Here is a 13,877-nt window from a genome sequence, read left to right on the forward strand (position 1 = left end):
CACTACAAAGTTTTGCTCACAGAAGGCACAAACTACAAAAAAGGCATATGCTTTCTGAGTCGAGACAAAGAGCTAGCTGATATCATTCTTTGTTTCCTGAGCACCACAGCTAAGATGAAGTTAGACCCAAATTCACGGTCTATTCCTATAACCAAAAAAATTGAAGATTAAAAATTTAATTTGTTTTACTACATAGTTTCCAGCCATTGAGAAGTAATGATGAAAGATTAAATTGCCTTAAAAGGGGGGTTGTAATAGCAGCTATCAAAGCAATATTCAAGCATGATTTCAAGGATGCTTTCAGGTGTAGAGTTAGCCTTCTTTGTCAAAGTCTTCACAATTTCATCAAAAACGTCATCAACAGACTTAGAGGCATCTATTTTCTTGACTTGCTCCGTTTCTTCATATAAGTCAATAACTGGCTTTGTTGACTGAAGATAGGTCCAAATTCCCTTTTCCACGCTCTCTCTGTTGTCATCACTTCTACCAACTACTCTTTCTCCTCTCAAGACATCGTTCAGTACAGATCTCATCATTACAGTAAAAAAGCGGAACCAAAGACACACCTGCCTTCCCATCCATGGTCTTGTTCCAACCTTGAAGGTTGTCTTGATTTCTTGGAACCCATCAATCAAGATTTTTTTCTTCTGAGCATTGGCAGCCACTGTCTGATCCATTTACCTCTTTAACAAACTGATGGTTATCTCAACTGGCACCATCTTCCCATCTGTAATGTACTCGACCTTGGGTTTTTCTTTTCATCATGAAGAAGTTCTCCTGCAGAAAGGTGTGTGTCACCATATTTCAGGTCACTGGTTTAGGGCAAAGAAGATGTAACTCAGAACAGACAGATGCATAGCTCCAAGGCACAGAGCTTCTATGCCCTCCCCAGGCGAGGGTCTCCTCCTAAATCTCTACATGTTCACCAGCACAGCTAAAGTTTACTTTTAAATGAACACCTTTTAAGACTTATAACTACACTTAAAAAATTGAATAATGCTGTCTAGGAAAAGACAACCTCTCTGCTTACTAACGTATTAAGAGTGGGTTTTTTTTTAATCAACTCAGAATAAAGAACAGACTGAAAAACAAGATGGAATTAGGTGAGTGTTGATAGAAGAGTGGGAAGGATGGAAGGTGGGTGAGATTAAACTAAGAAGAGAAGTCTGAGCACAAGAAGACTCAAGATTTTTTTAAAAAACCTGGTAAGGAAAGGAAGGGTCCCAAAGACTCATCTCCCATGACATATTGTAACTTCCTGTTCACTTGTCTTCTCCATAACTGCAATGTAAGCACCTTGCCTGCAAGAGTTGGATTTCCTGACCTTGTGTTTCTATATGTAATTGGCGAGGAAACCGAGTAAGTCAGTGAGAAGTCTGTTTCCACTTTCTTGAGACCAGTCCTTCCACCCATCTGTCCCCGGTCTCTCCCTTCTTCCCTTGTTCCCTTCCCACCTTGCACTTACAGAGCAGGTACTAAGAGGAGATGTTGCGGTGAGTGCTGTCAGTGAAGGGGGAAGGAAAGGACGTCCTGTATGAGTGGAAAATCACATATTTCAGATCGCACCTAAATTTTATGGAAATTACTTATATGGAGTATGTTGAGAAATTGTTATCCCTTTTGCAAAACTGAGACTGTGACACAAAATAATCTGCTCCAACAAGTTGAATGATTGTAGATAAGTATTAGAGATGTTTTGAGAGACTGACAGTTTTTCTCTTCCTCTTCATAGTTTCAGCAGCATTCATGTCAGGGATTTCTGGAAGTCTCTCGTCTATCACGGCCAGGGTCGGATGACTTCCCCAGGCCATGGAGGTGCAGACATTAGATTGTGCATACCTGGTGAGGGGGAGTTGCTATGTTTGGCTCTTTGCATGGTTATGTGTTAAGGGTATTTAGCAGCCCTTCACAGTGAAATTCTTTTCCAGGGACTTTTATCGATGGGGAAATGCCTGCAGCTTGGACAGATGCCAACAGTGTGTCTTTGCTGAGGAGAGCAATGAATGACTCTGGCTCTGACTCAGGTTAACTGGTATGCCTGGGAAAATGCTAGAACAAATCATGATAAAACCAATTTGCAAATGCTTCTAAAAGAACTCAGCTCTGTGAAGAACAAAGATGGAAAATTAATCTCATATGCCAGGGTTCAGAGTGACATGAGTTTGGTAGACTAAGAAGATATATTGTAGTTCAAGTCTATAAGATTTTGATCCTTCCTGCGTGAAACCACCAGCCCACTGGAAAAATGATGGAGGTGAGCCAGGGAGACAGAGGTGTGCCCTCCAGTGCAGGGATCCCGTGAAACCACATGTGGGCAGCAGGGAGAAAGTGTCCCCGTCAACCCCACTCTCTGGGGCCAGACGCAACTCAGACCATTATAAGCAACCACCGTAAATTTAAAAACTCTCCCGTGACCCCCCTTCCTCCTCTGGCTCCAATTTTCTGATATCATTTATATAAAAGTCCTCGAGAGAGTTGTCCATGATCTTTGTCTGCAAGTCGTCTTCTTCTGTTGCAGAACCAGCTACACGATTTGCTGGGGTCAGAGCAAAATAGAACCATGAGGCCTTGTGTTCAAAATTATTAAGAATTTCAAGACAGCGATAGTAGAGCGTTCTTCCAGCATGAGGCTTTTGTAAAGGTCAGATGTTGTGAGACTGTATGGGTCATCCCTCCAGGTCCTCCATCCTCTCCAATCAGGCTCTCATCTGCCATCTGTTCCACTAATAAGGTCTTGTCAGCATCAGCAATGGTTTCCATTTGGTCAAACCTGATGGTCAGTTCTCATCCTCACCTTTGGGGACCAATGAGTGGAATTTAGCAGAGCGACGACTCCCTTCTTAAAGCACTGTCTTTACCTGGCTCTTTATTTTGGACTTTGGACCTCAATAACTATGAGAGAATAAATTGATGTTGTTTTAAGCCACTAACTTTGTGGTGATGTGTTGCATCAGTGATAATAGCACACTCTCCTCATCAATGCAGCCTCCGCATCCTGGTCTGTCCCTGGCTCATCCCTAGCACTTCTTGCCTTCTCTATACCCATCCCCAAGTGGCTTTAAAATAGCCCGTTTCAAGGTTTTAAAATACCAGCTATCAAAATGCAGATGCAAATCCACGATAAGATATCACCTTGTGTGTGTCAGAATGGCTAGAATCAAAAAGACAAGATAAGTGTTGGTGAGGACGTGGAGCAAAAGGAGCCTTCGTGTGCTGTTGGTGGGAATGCAAATGGGTGCAGCCACCCTAGAGAACAGTATGGAGGCTCCTCAAAAATTAGAAATAGAACTAACATGATCCAGCAAATCCCACTTCTGGGAATATATCCAAAGGAAATGAAATCACTTTCTCAAAGAAATGTCTGCACTCCCATGTTCATTGCAGCATTATTTACGATAGTCAAGACATGGAAACAATCTGTGTCCACTGATGGATGAATGGCTAAAGAAGATGTGGTGTACATGTGATACACACACACACACATACACACAATTGAATGTTATTCATCCATAAAAAATGGAGGAAATTCTGCCATTTGTGACAACAAGGATGGCCCTTGAGGGTGTTATGTTGAGTGAAATAAGTCAAACAGATACTATATGATCTCACACATATGTAGAATCTAAAAAATCTGAACTCACAGAAACAGGACAGATGTGGTGGGGGGTGGGTTGTGGGTTGAAGGAAATGGACAAAGGTGGTCAGAAGGTACAAAATTCCAGTTATAATATAAATCAGTTCTAGGGATGTAATGTACAGTGTAGAGACTATAGTTAACACTACTATATTGTATATATATTTTTTATATTGTATATTTTAAAGTTGCTAAGGAGCATCTGGGTGGCTCAGTCAGTTAAGCATCTGACTCTTGATTTTGGCTCAGGTCATGATCTCATGGGTCATGGGATTAAGCCTGTGTCAGGCTCCCTGCTCAGCACAGAGTCTGCTGGAGATTCTCCATCTCCCTCTGCCTCTCCCCCCACTCATGCACTCTCTCTCTCTAAAATAAATAAATAAATCTTTTAAAAAATGCTTAAAAGCCATTGTTTCATATGTTTCAATTGTTTAAGGCAGGAGAGAGAAGCCAATCCCAGTTACTGCATCATGACTAGAAGCAGAAATATGCATCTACATCAATTTTGTAGGAGAACAGAATGGGGTACTGGCTTTACCATATATCTAGCTTTCTTATAAAAATAAAGCAATTTAAAGAGTGTAATATTCTCAAAAAGTTAGGTAAATAATAATAGCGACACTTAAAATAGTACCTGATGTTTAATATACAACTTATTTGTGTTTTATATGTATGCTTTACATATATTCATTTATGTAGTCCTCGCAGCTATGTGATAAAGTACATACTATTGTTAATATTTCTCTTATATTTATGTAAAGGAAACTGAGCCACAGAGAAGCTGAGATATTTGCTCTAATTCACACAAGTCCTAAATACAGAGGCAGGATTGAAATCCAGGCAGTCTGGCTCCAAGGATCATGCCCTTAACCAGTAAGCTACACTGTCTCTTCTTACTGGATCTCAATAGATTGATGAAACTTCATAGACAGTCCAGAAATAAACTCAAGCACTATGAAGCATCATATAAAGTAGAAGTGGCTTTTGAATTCCTGGGTCATAAGCTTGTCATCTTTTGTCCAAAGGATAAGCCCTTCTCCGACTCAAAACATTAAAACTAGAAGTACCGGGCGCCTGGGTGGCTCAGTTGGTTAAGCAACTGCCTTCGGCTCAGGTCATGATCCTGGAGTCCCGGGATCGAGTCCCATATCGGGCTCCCTGCTCAGCAAGGAGTCTGCTTCTCCCTCTGACCCTCCCCCCTCTCATGTGCTCTCTCTCTCTCTCATTCTCTCTCTCTCAAATAAATAAATAAAATCTTTAAAAAAAAATAAAATAAAATAAAATAAAACTAGAAGTACCGTATGATCCCAAAGTCCCACTTCTGGGTGTTCATTCCAAAGAACTGAAATCGGGGTTGTGAAGAGCTGTCTATGCCCTCGTGTTCATTGTGGCATTATTCACAACAGCCAACGTGCAGAACCAGTGTAGACACCCCATGGTGGTGAGGCATAAGACGAAGTGACATCTGCATACAGACAGTGGATACTAGTCAGCCTCTAAAGAGAGCGAATCCTGCAGCATGCTGCGTTAGGCCAGTGAAATTTGCAGTTAGGGAAGGACGAACACTGTGTGTGCAGCTAGAGGGACCTGGAGCACTCAGAGGGATGGCGGCTGGGGACGAGGGCCGCTGTGCTGTGACTGAGTCCCGGAGACCCTCTGTCACTAACTACACCGCATGGTGTACTTACACGTCTGTGAGGTGGGGCAATCTCAGGCTATGTTCTCAGCATAACTGTTCAGAGGAGGAGCTCCTCTCCTGTACGGCAGGACTGCTGGTGCCCCAGGGACTTTCCTGACATGCCTCCAGAGAGCCTCCCGGTGCAGTGAAGCCTCCCTGGCTGCAGGTATCTGCCTCGCTGTCACGGGATGAACACCCGGTGGCACCCGCATCTGCTCTTCGCACACGCGGCTTTAATCGGGGGTTGGCGCCTGGGCCTCGGAGGGGGCTGCCATGTCTGCATTGCACTGCTGGGCACGTGGTAGATGCTCACAAATCCATGTGCAGTGACCCCCTCTCAGGCTTTATTTATTTGTTTTGAAACTATGGCTCTTTATTTTTGTGTGGACAGTTCGAAGGAAGTTATCAGTAGCATCTGCTTAATATAAAAAAACAAAAAAACAAAAACATTTTTGGGTTTAAAGGAAAGTGTCACGAGAAGCCTGGTAGGGCTTCATCTTTTTAGAAGAGAAATACAGATTTCTGTTGCGAGCAGTCTTTGAAGGAGTCTGGGGAGGTTCTGTTTTAAAGCTAGCTTGGGGGTGGGGCTTATTTCCAGGCTTGACGTAATTTGGGGGCAGTGTCCTGGTGCTAGGGACAGGGTGACAGGACCGTGGACACTGCCTGGGGCTGGGGAAGGTGACAGAGAGCGAGACAAGAAAATGTAATTGGGTGCCAACCAGCAGCTTGGGTGCAGCGTTCAGCAGACAGCCGTGTGGCGTACAGGCGTGGAACGGGCTGGCCAGCCTCGGCCTGGATCCCCTGACACCCCCGGGGAGTGAGGCCAGCATTCAGTTTTTTACCCGCGGGTGAGGGCGGGTTTCTTCCTGAGCCGCACTGAGCACCCCCCCCCCCCCGCCCCTCCACAGCACAGCGAGCTTGCGGGAAGCCAGGCCCTTCAGGCTCCAGCCCAGCACTCCTGGGCTCCAGGAGCACCAGAGGACCTCGGCCTCAGATCGAGCTGTACCCGGCCTTACCGATCATTCCCCTCATCAATGTCGCAGGACCCTGTGCAGCCGAGCCATGGGACAGCCACAGGACGGCCACAGGACAGCCAGGGGATGGCCATGGGATGGCCATGGGACAGCCACGGTACCTGCCTGGTCTGCAGCCACTGACTGGGACCACAGGGTGGTCCGGGCAAGACTTGAAGCTCAGCTGTTCTCTGAACACGTGGTCTCAGAGGCACGGGTATCTGCGGCCTCTTCTTTACCCAATCTGAACCTTTCCTCTGAATCCAGCTCGAAGCCCATGACATTCCAGGAGCAGATCTTGAGTGTGGCCAATTTACCCCTGGGCAGGGTCTCCTGACCTGGGATGGCGAGGGTGGAGGTCCTCATACAGGACTAGCCCCTCTCCTGCTGCCTCTTTCTTGTCTTTCTAGCTCCCGCCTTACTCTTCTTGGCTCCTGGCCCATCTTGGGCTCTTCACGGTCTTGGCCACGCATCGGCATTGCTGTTACCAGCACCCTTTGGAGCCTGTACCACATCGCATGCCCAAGCAGCATTCTTACCGCCCTCCCCTGGCACAAAGAGTCGGATCCATGGTTCAAAAACGTATTCTTTGATGAGTCAGAAATGCCAGCATCCACTGCAAATCTACTACTAGCTTAGCACTGTGTCCCTTTCATCTCCTTGGGGGGCAATTTTCCTCGTGGGCCACAAAAAGCAGTCTTTCCTGACACAATCCAGGGAAGGCTCCCCCCCTTACACATCTTGGCTCCAGACCATGAATTGCTGATTCATTAACAAAATATAACACACATTTGAAGAACGATTTCCTTCTACACACGCTGTGCATTCATAGATTACCTGTGGTGAGTGTTGACGCAGATAAAATCTTAGCTGGTTCAGGTAAGGGTCCTTGTCCTCAGAGGAGGGTGCAGTCTGAGTCCCCACGTTCTCTAGCATTCATCCCTATACTCTGATGATAACAGGGGGTTGCTGAAGATGTTATTCTAAGTCAAGAAATATTATACCTTCTAGTTGCATATCACTTTTGAAGATGAAATGAGAAAATGTTTCCCCGGCTCTATCTAGACTACGTTGTGAGGGAAATCCGTTCACCAGTGTTTTACAGATGAGGCTGTCTAGCCCTCCAGAAGGGGCATGACCTGTGCAGGATCACATACTATACAATAGCAGAATTTGAACTCAAACCTGGATCTGCCACCATTCCCGTGGTTTACTGCATTGGAGCTGTGTCCAATGTCCCCATCAAGACAGTAGCGACACCGGAACGGGGTTGGGTTGTCGGCCTGTCCTCAGGGGAGCCTAGTGGGCATGGCGGCAGGTGTCTCTGCATGCATGGCTGTGCGCTCCGCCAACATTAAAGGCAGCGCCCGGGAGCTGGGTTTGGATTAATCGATCATCATTAAGAGGACCTGACATAGGAAGCCGGGAGATCCAGCTGAGTTGCTGGTCTGAAAAGGGCCCAGCAGAGAGAAGCAGCACAGCAAAGGCTGGAGAAATGAGCCTGGAGGGGAAGCTCCCAGCTCGGCCAGGCTGCTGGCAGTGGGGATGTGGAAGCCTGGGACCTGCCAGCCCTCAGAGAAGCTGCTCCCCCTCTGCTGGGGCTGCCCCGCGCAGGACACGGAGGGAGGACATGTTCCTCCTCAAGGTTTAGAGACCCTCACCCTCCCCGAAGCAGACAAACTGGAAAGTCAGATCTTTTCCCCCCGTGTTTGGCTGCCGTCAAGTGCAAAGGTCAAAAGTCCAGCCTAACAAAGGAGGCAAAGAAATTCTCTCAATATGTGTTTACTAGAAAATTTTAAGTGAACAAGGAGTGAGCTCACTGACACAATGATACAGGCCTTCATCTCGGGTAGATTTCCTGCCCTAAATCTATCCTCATAACTCATCACCACCTAATGGACTTGAATCGTGCAGACTGAATCCAGATCCTGTAGAGAGGACCACCGGTTAGCTTCCCTTACGGTGTGCATTGCAATGGGACTCTAGTGCATGGCCACCACTCCTTTGCAATTTGGGTATTATTGGCCTGAGACCAGCTTCCAGTCAAAACATTGCTCGAAACTAGGTCAGATGAGATGGCCACGGTTGTGGGGTGAGTGCTCATCTGTCTCAGGTTCTGTGACAAGTTGGCAAGTGTTTTGTGTCTAGGGTATCTGACTGTCACCCTTCTGCATAATTTACAGTCTCCTCAGAACGACATGGCACCATCTTTGTGCGAGGCAGGTTATGTAACCATTAATGTTTTATCTCATAAATAAAAATTTTGCTAACATTCCAACTCAGTAAACACTTCTATACCCAGGAAGACGGAAATGAAGTGGATGTTCCATAGTGGGATTGGAAGAGCTTTGATATTGGGTTTCTCAAGTAAAACCTTTGCCCACAAAGCAGTGAATGAAATGTATGGAAATCGAAGTGATTTTGCCAGGGATGGGGAGCTGACAGGTTTGAGGGACTGAAGAATAAAAGCTAAAGTGAGGACCTACTGAGACCAAAGTTCTATAAATCTTTTTTGTTTTATCGTTTTTGTTGCCATTCTTCTTTAATAATTTCAATAACCCTGAAACATAGTTATAACCACTTTAAAGATGGAAACAAAAAGCAAACAAAAAAATCCCCAAGCCTCATACAAATTAAGTCATGTGATCCAGGTCACCTGGAAGGACCAAGGTTTATTCTGGGCTTAAATCTAGATCTGCCTGACTCCGAAGCCCAGGCTCCGTTCCTTATGACAAAATGGTGCACGGTGACACGTCAGACACCACTGCTTGCCTCCCCAGCATCCATCCTCTCTTCTTCCTTCTTCATAAAACCCAGTGTTGCTAAGCTGTCCACCCTCCCGTACACCAGCATGCAGTTCAGAGGCAGTCATCTGGCCCTCAAGGGGCTCCTGGTGAATGGTCACCGCCACCGTCCTTGCAATGACCACCACGGAGTGAGAATGTGGCTCAGTTCTGGCCGATGACATGTTACAGGAAATCAGCTGGTGGGAGGGCAGCAGTGGGAAATGCTTTGGGAAAGAAGTTTCCTCTTTCTTTAGAACAAACAAGACACCGGGGTCTTCATCTGTGGGATATGGATGTGTCTGGAAATGGTGGCTGCACCTGCCATCCACTCCTGACTGCAACCTGGGAGCAAAATCTCTGCGGAAGGAGGCAGGTCCGAGGAGCAAGAGTCTTGGACCAGATATGTTAAGGAAACCCACAGTGTGCTATCCTCCCTGACTTCCCTTTCTGAGCTAACTCATGCTTGTGTTTACTCCAGTTCAAACTCTGGTTTCTGTTTATTGGAGCCCGAAACATCCTAATGGTTTAACTGGATGCCAGGACCACACGCAGGGAGACGCGACAGGCTTGCTCCTTGCGGATTCAAGGCAAGTGGAACAGAAGGTCCCGGGCTGAAGTAAATTCATCCGAACAGGGCAGAATGAAGGGACCCATGGACCAGCACTTGTCACTAGGACTTCTACGGCAGAAGGTTCCGGAAATTGGGGCAGCGGGTACAGAGGCAGGACACTTGCAGGACTGAAACGTGGGACTCATCGCAGAGCAACCTGGCTGGTAAATACACTGACACTGGGCCTTGTAACACACACACAACGGGGGTCCAGTCCTGCCAAGCCGGGTCATTTACGAGGAAAGTTGAAAGGAATTGCCTGGCATGAGCCAAGCTAATTAAATTCATCTCCTAAGGATTTCATCTGGGCAGCTAATTTTTTTAATCTAAAAGAAAATTTTGAAAACTCCCACAACCACTCTCAATTCATTGGCTTAGGGATTTTAATTTAATGTATTAAAACAATGAACTAGTAGCATTTTTAAGATATCCAATATCTCTGTGAAAATTCTAAGCTATTTCAGTTCTTATCACAATGTTCGTGTTTACAAGAGAGACGTGGGGAGAGAGAGAAAATCTGAGACATTCTATTCCTCGGTCAGTACTTGTCATTAGTCACATTCCTTGTTCTCTCCTGGTACGCAAGACAAAGAGACGGACGCTAGCATCTTCTGACTGGCTGCGTCGTATGTGCTAGAAAACCCCTGTATATAAGCACTGGAAGGGCTTCCCTGGGGAGGTTGGGTACTCACCATGTACGTGCAGAATCCTACAAACTCATGAACAGCACACGATCTCCCTCCACAATCCTGTTTTCTCAGCGGTGGGGTTGACATGAAAACGGACCAGCTTCAGTGGCCCAGGAAATGGGGAGGACATTTATGCTGACTTAAGAAAGTTATCAGACCAGATGCAATCCTTTGTATTTTTTGGAGACATGGAAAGGCACCCAAGTAATCATATTCTACTTAAACATTGTGTTTCATCAGGTGATGGAAACTACAGATATGGTCAGGGTTCCCATCTGATGGTGAAGATAATGTGAGCGAGGACAGGGGTTCCTGGGGGGCTCCATCGGGGAAGAATCTGCCTTTGGCTCAGGTCATGATCCCGGGGTCCTGGGATCAAGCCCCGCACCGGGCTCCCTGCTCCGCGGGGAGCCTGCTTCTCCCTCTGCCTCTGACCTGCCCCCCTGCTTGTGCTTGTTCTCTCTCTCTGACAAATAAATAAAATCTTAAAAAAAAAAAAAAAAGGTGAGCAAGGGTTGCTTAGGCTCTTTCATCCCTGAAATCAGGGATTAAATTCCTAGTTAGAAGGAAAATGAAGAGAGAGTTTTTTAAGTAAATAAAAGATTGGAAGGGCTGACACAGGAGCTGTCTGGATGGGAATCCAATACAGTTACACTGACCGTGGTGTGGGATATTATTATTACTGAAAATTACAATTCCTTTACATAAGATATTTTAACTCAGAGGTAATGGAAGCTGTTGTGAATTTGTGGTGTCCAGTTGGACCACGTTGCCCAGAATTCTGTTCTTTACAAGGTTCCAGCTCAGTGTTGGCTGCAGGAAAAGTCTGCACGAGACTTGAAAGCAGACATGAGACAGCAGCTTCCCTTGGCTCTGGAGGCTGGTCTACGTGCTGTAGCTCAGATGTGTATGGCTCACCTGCTGCACCCACCCCCGCCAGCATGGGGCAGCAGCTGGGGGCACAGCTCCCCCACACCCCACCACACCTTTATTTGTCAGCCCAGAGAACACACGGTCTCCCAAAGCATCACTAAGAACTTCAGCAGTGGCTCTTCTCTACAGACCAAGGCTGATAGCAGGAGATAGCAGGAGAGGCCCTTGGGGGGCTGAGTTCAGCGATCGCAATGGGGATGTTAGGCACCGAGACAGCAGTGGGCAGATGACATGTAACAATCACAAGACAGGTGGATTCAATTATCATAACACGTGGCAAAGTTAGAAATGTCATCCAGTTGTGTCTGAGCTACAGAGAATTATGGATTTGGCAAATACGATACAGTGTTCCTGTGGGCAAAGTAGGCAGCCAGGAAGGGTAATACTCAATCTGCACATCAAAAGAAATCAAGAATTAAATCATCAGAAGGCCATATGGTGGTCACTTTCCTGGTCACAAAGTTTATAACTAAAACAGTCATTCTTAGCAATTGGCATAAACCCCAGGTTGGTTTCTTGACCTCTGGGGTGAGAAGCACCAATGAGAAGCTTCTAAAACTACTACCCTCTCCCTAGCCAAGATAATAAACCACGTGGGAGATAAGTGATGGCATCTTTAATGCTATCTGTAGAGACTTAAAAGATGCAGGGGAGCTGGTCTTTATTCTATTTCTACTTGGCATGCCTGCAAGCTTGGAAGTACAGGGGAGTTTGTGGTGAGTAGGACCTTCGATCATTCACATAACAGTCTCCTCTGCCCTAATACATAGATACATTTAAACTATAAATTTCCTTCTAAGGCAGATCAAGAATTCAAACTTAGAACAACTCAAACACCATAAAAGAAAACATTTATCATAAGGAAAATTAATTTAAGTCACCTCCATGCTAAAAGACAATGATCATTGCATGACATCCCATTTTCAGGTTCCATTTCAATAAATGCTCATTGATTGCCAACCACACATTACAGTAGGTACTAGGTGTACAATGATAAACGACGTGAGTTTGATTGAACTTTCAATATATAGGAAAGCATGGAAAAAGAGTAAGGAATACAGACCAGAGAACATGCACTTATAATACAACAGACTGTGCTAGCTGGGGGTCCCAAGGAACCCCTACCCCTGAGTTGGATGGCTATGGAGCAGATAGTGAGGAACCCAACCAGAGGTAAGTGGTAGGTGTTCTAGGAAAGAAGTCAAGAAAACTGTTTCAGGCAGAAATCACAACATGGACAAAGATACAGAAGGAAGAAACAGTGTGGTAGATGCCAGAGACAGTTCGAGGCAACCACTCCTCTGTCCTCAAACTGCCAGGGTTAGCTTTCTACTAGAGCTGCTCTTGTGTGATGTTTCTCTTTCACTTAAGAGAGGAAGAGAGGCCTATCTGACGAGGAACTCAGAGAAGCGAGTGAGCATGCAAAGCTCAGGTCTTAGCATCTCTCCCTCCCTCCCTCCCTCCCTTTTCTCTCTCCTATCTACTTCCTTTCCGGAAAGGGTGCTCCAACTTCCCTTGTGTGATAAACAGGTTAGAGCCCAGGCCAGCTTTTCAGAGGCCAGTTCACAGGCTTGTCTGTCTCTGGAAAGTGTGTCTGATGTGCTGGCCTCACTCCCCATCAGACTGGTCGTCCCAGAATCAAGACTTGTGGGGAGAAGGTTTTAGGAAGGCTAACAGGGGCTCTGAAGACACAATCTCTAATCCAGTGTTTTCCCAAAATTAAAACAAATACTTTAATCTCTCACACCTTTGTGTATTTTCTCAACTGAGTCTCCACGAGCATAAAGGAGAGTTGAAATCTGATTAACCAGTATTTCTCTAAACCCCTTCAGGTATTAGTACTGGTAGGGTGTGAACTCTGAGGGAGGCGTTTTCAGAAATGACAAGGTCATTAGATAGAAAGTGCCAAGGTCAGATAGAAAGTGACTTCAGGGCACCTGGGTGGCTCAGTCGTTGGGCGCCTACCTTCGGCTCAGGTCATGATCCTTGGGTCCTGGGATCGAGCCACGCATCGGGCTCCCTGCTCCGCGGGAAGCCTGCTCTTCCCTCTCCCACTCCCCCTGCTTGTGATCCCTCTCTCGCTGTGTCTCTCTCTGTCAAATAAATGAATAAAATCTTTAAAAAAAAGAAAAAAGTTGCCTTCACAGGTGCTAACGGCCATGTTGTCTTACACTGGGGGGGCCATCTTTAATCACAGCATCCTGGCCCCTGGTGATCTCCCACCTGTTTTACTGACATGTGAGCTATAAAACCCTGACATCCCAACAGACGCTAACTACATGGTGCCACTCTTTCAGGTTTCCGACTCACACCCCTTGCACAACTCTCTTGTCAGCATCTCAAACCCTTCTTATTTTGAGCAGTAGATGGCGAAGCAATCAGTAGTGAGATATGATCAACATGGTGATGCAGGAACCCCCAGCCTCACCCTGCACAGTTAGAAAGCTATCCAGGGGGGCACCTGGGTGGCTGAGTTGGTGGGGTGTCTGACTCTTGGTTTCATCTCGGGTCACGATCTCAGGTCATGATCTTAG

General features: G+C 46.2%; 1 pseudogene; it reads right to left on the reverse strand.

Moving 5' to 3' along the window:
* Positions 1 to 227: 227 nt before the first annotated feature.
* Positions 228 to 6,420, reverse strand: LOC113913756 (annotated as a pseudogene).
* Positions 6,421 to 13,877: the final 7,457 nt, after the last annotated feature.

Source organism: Zalophus californianus, chromosome 11, assembly GCF_009762305.2.
Source record: "Zalophus californianus isolate mZalCal1 chromosome 11, mZalCal1.pri.v2, whole genome shotgun sequence".
In the NCBI taxonomy this organism is placed as follows: domain Eukaryota; kingdom Metazoa; phylum Chordata; class Mammalia; order Carnivora; family Otariidae; genus Zalophus; species Zalophus californianus.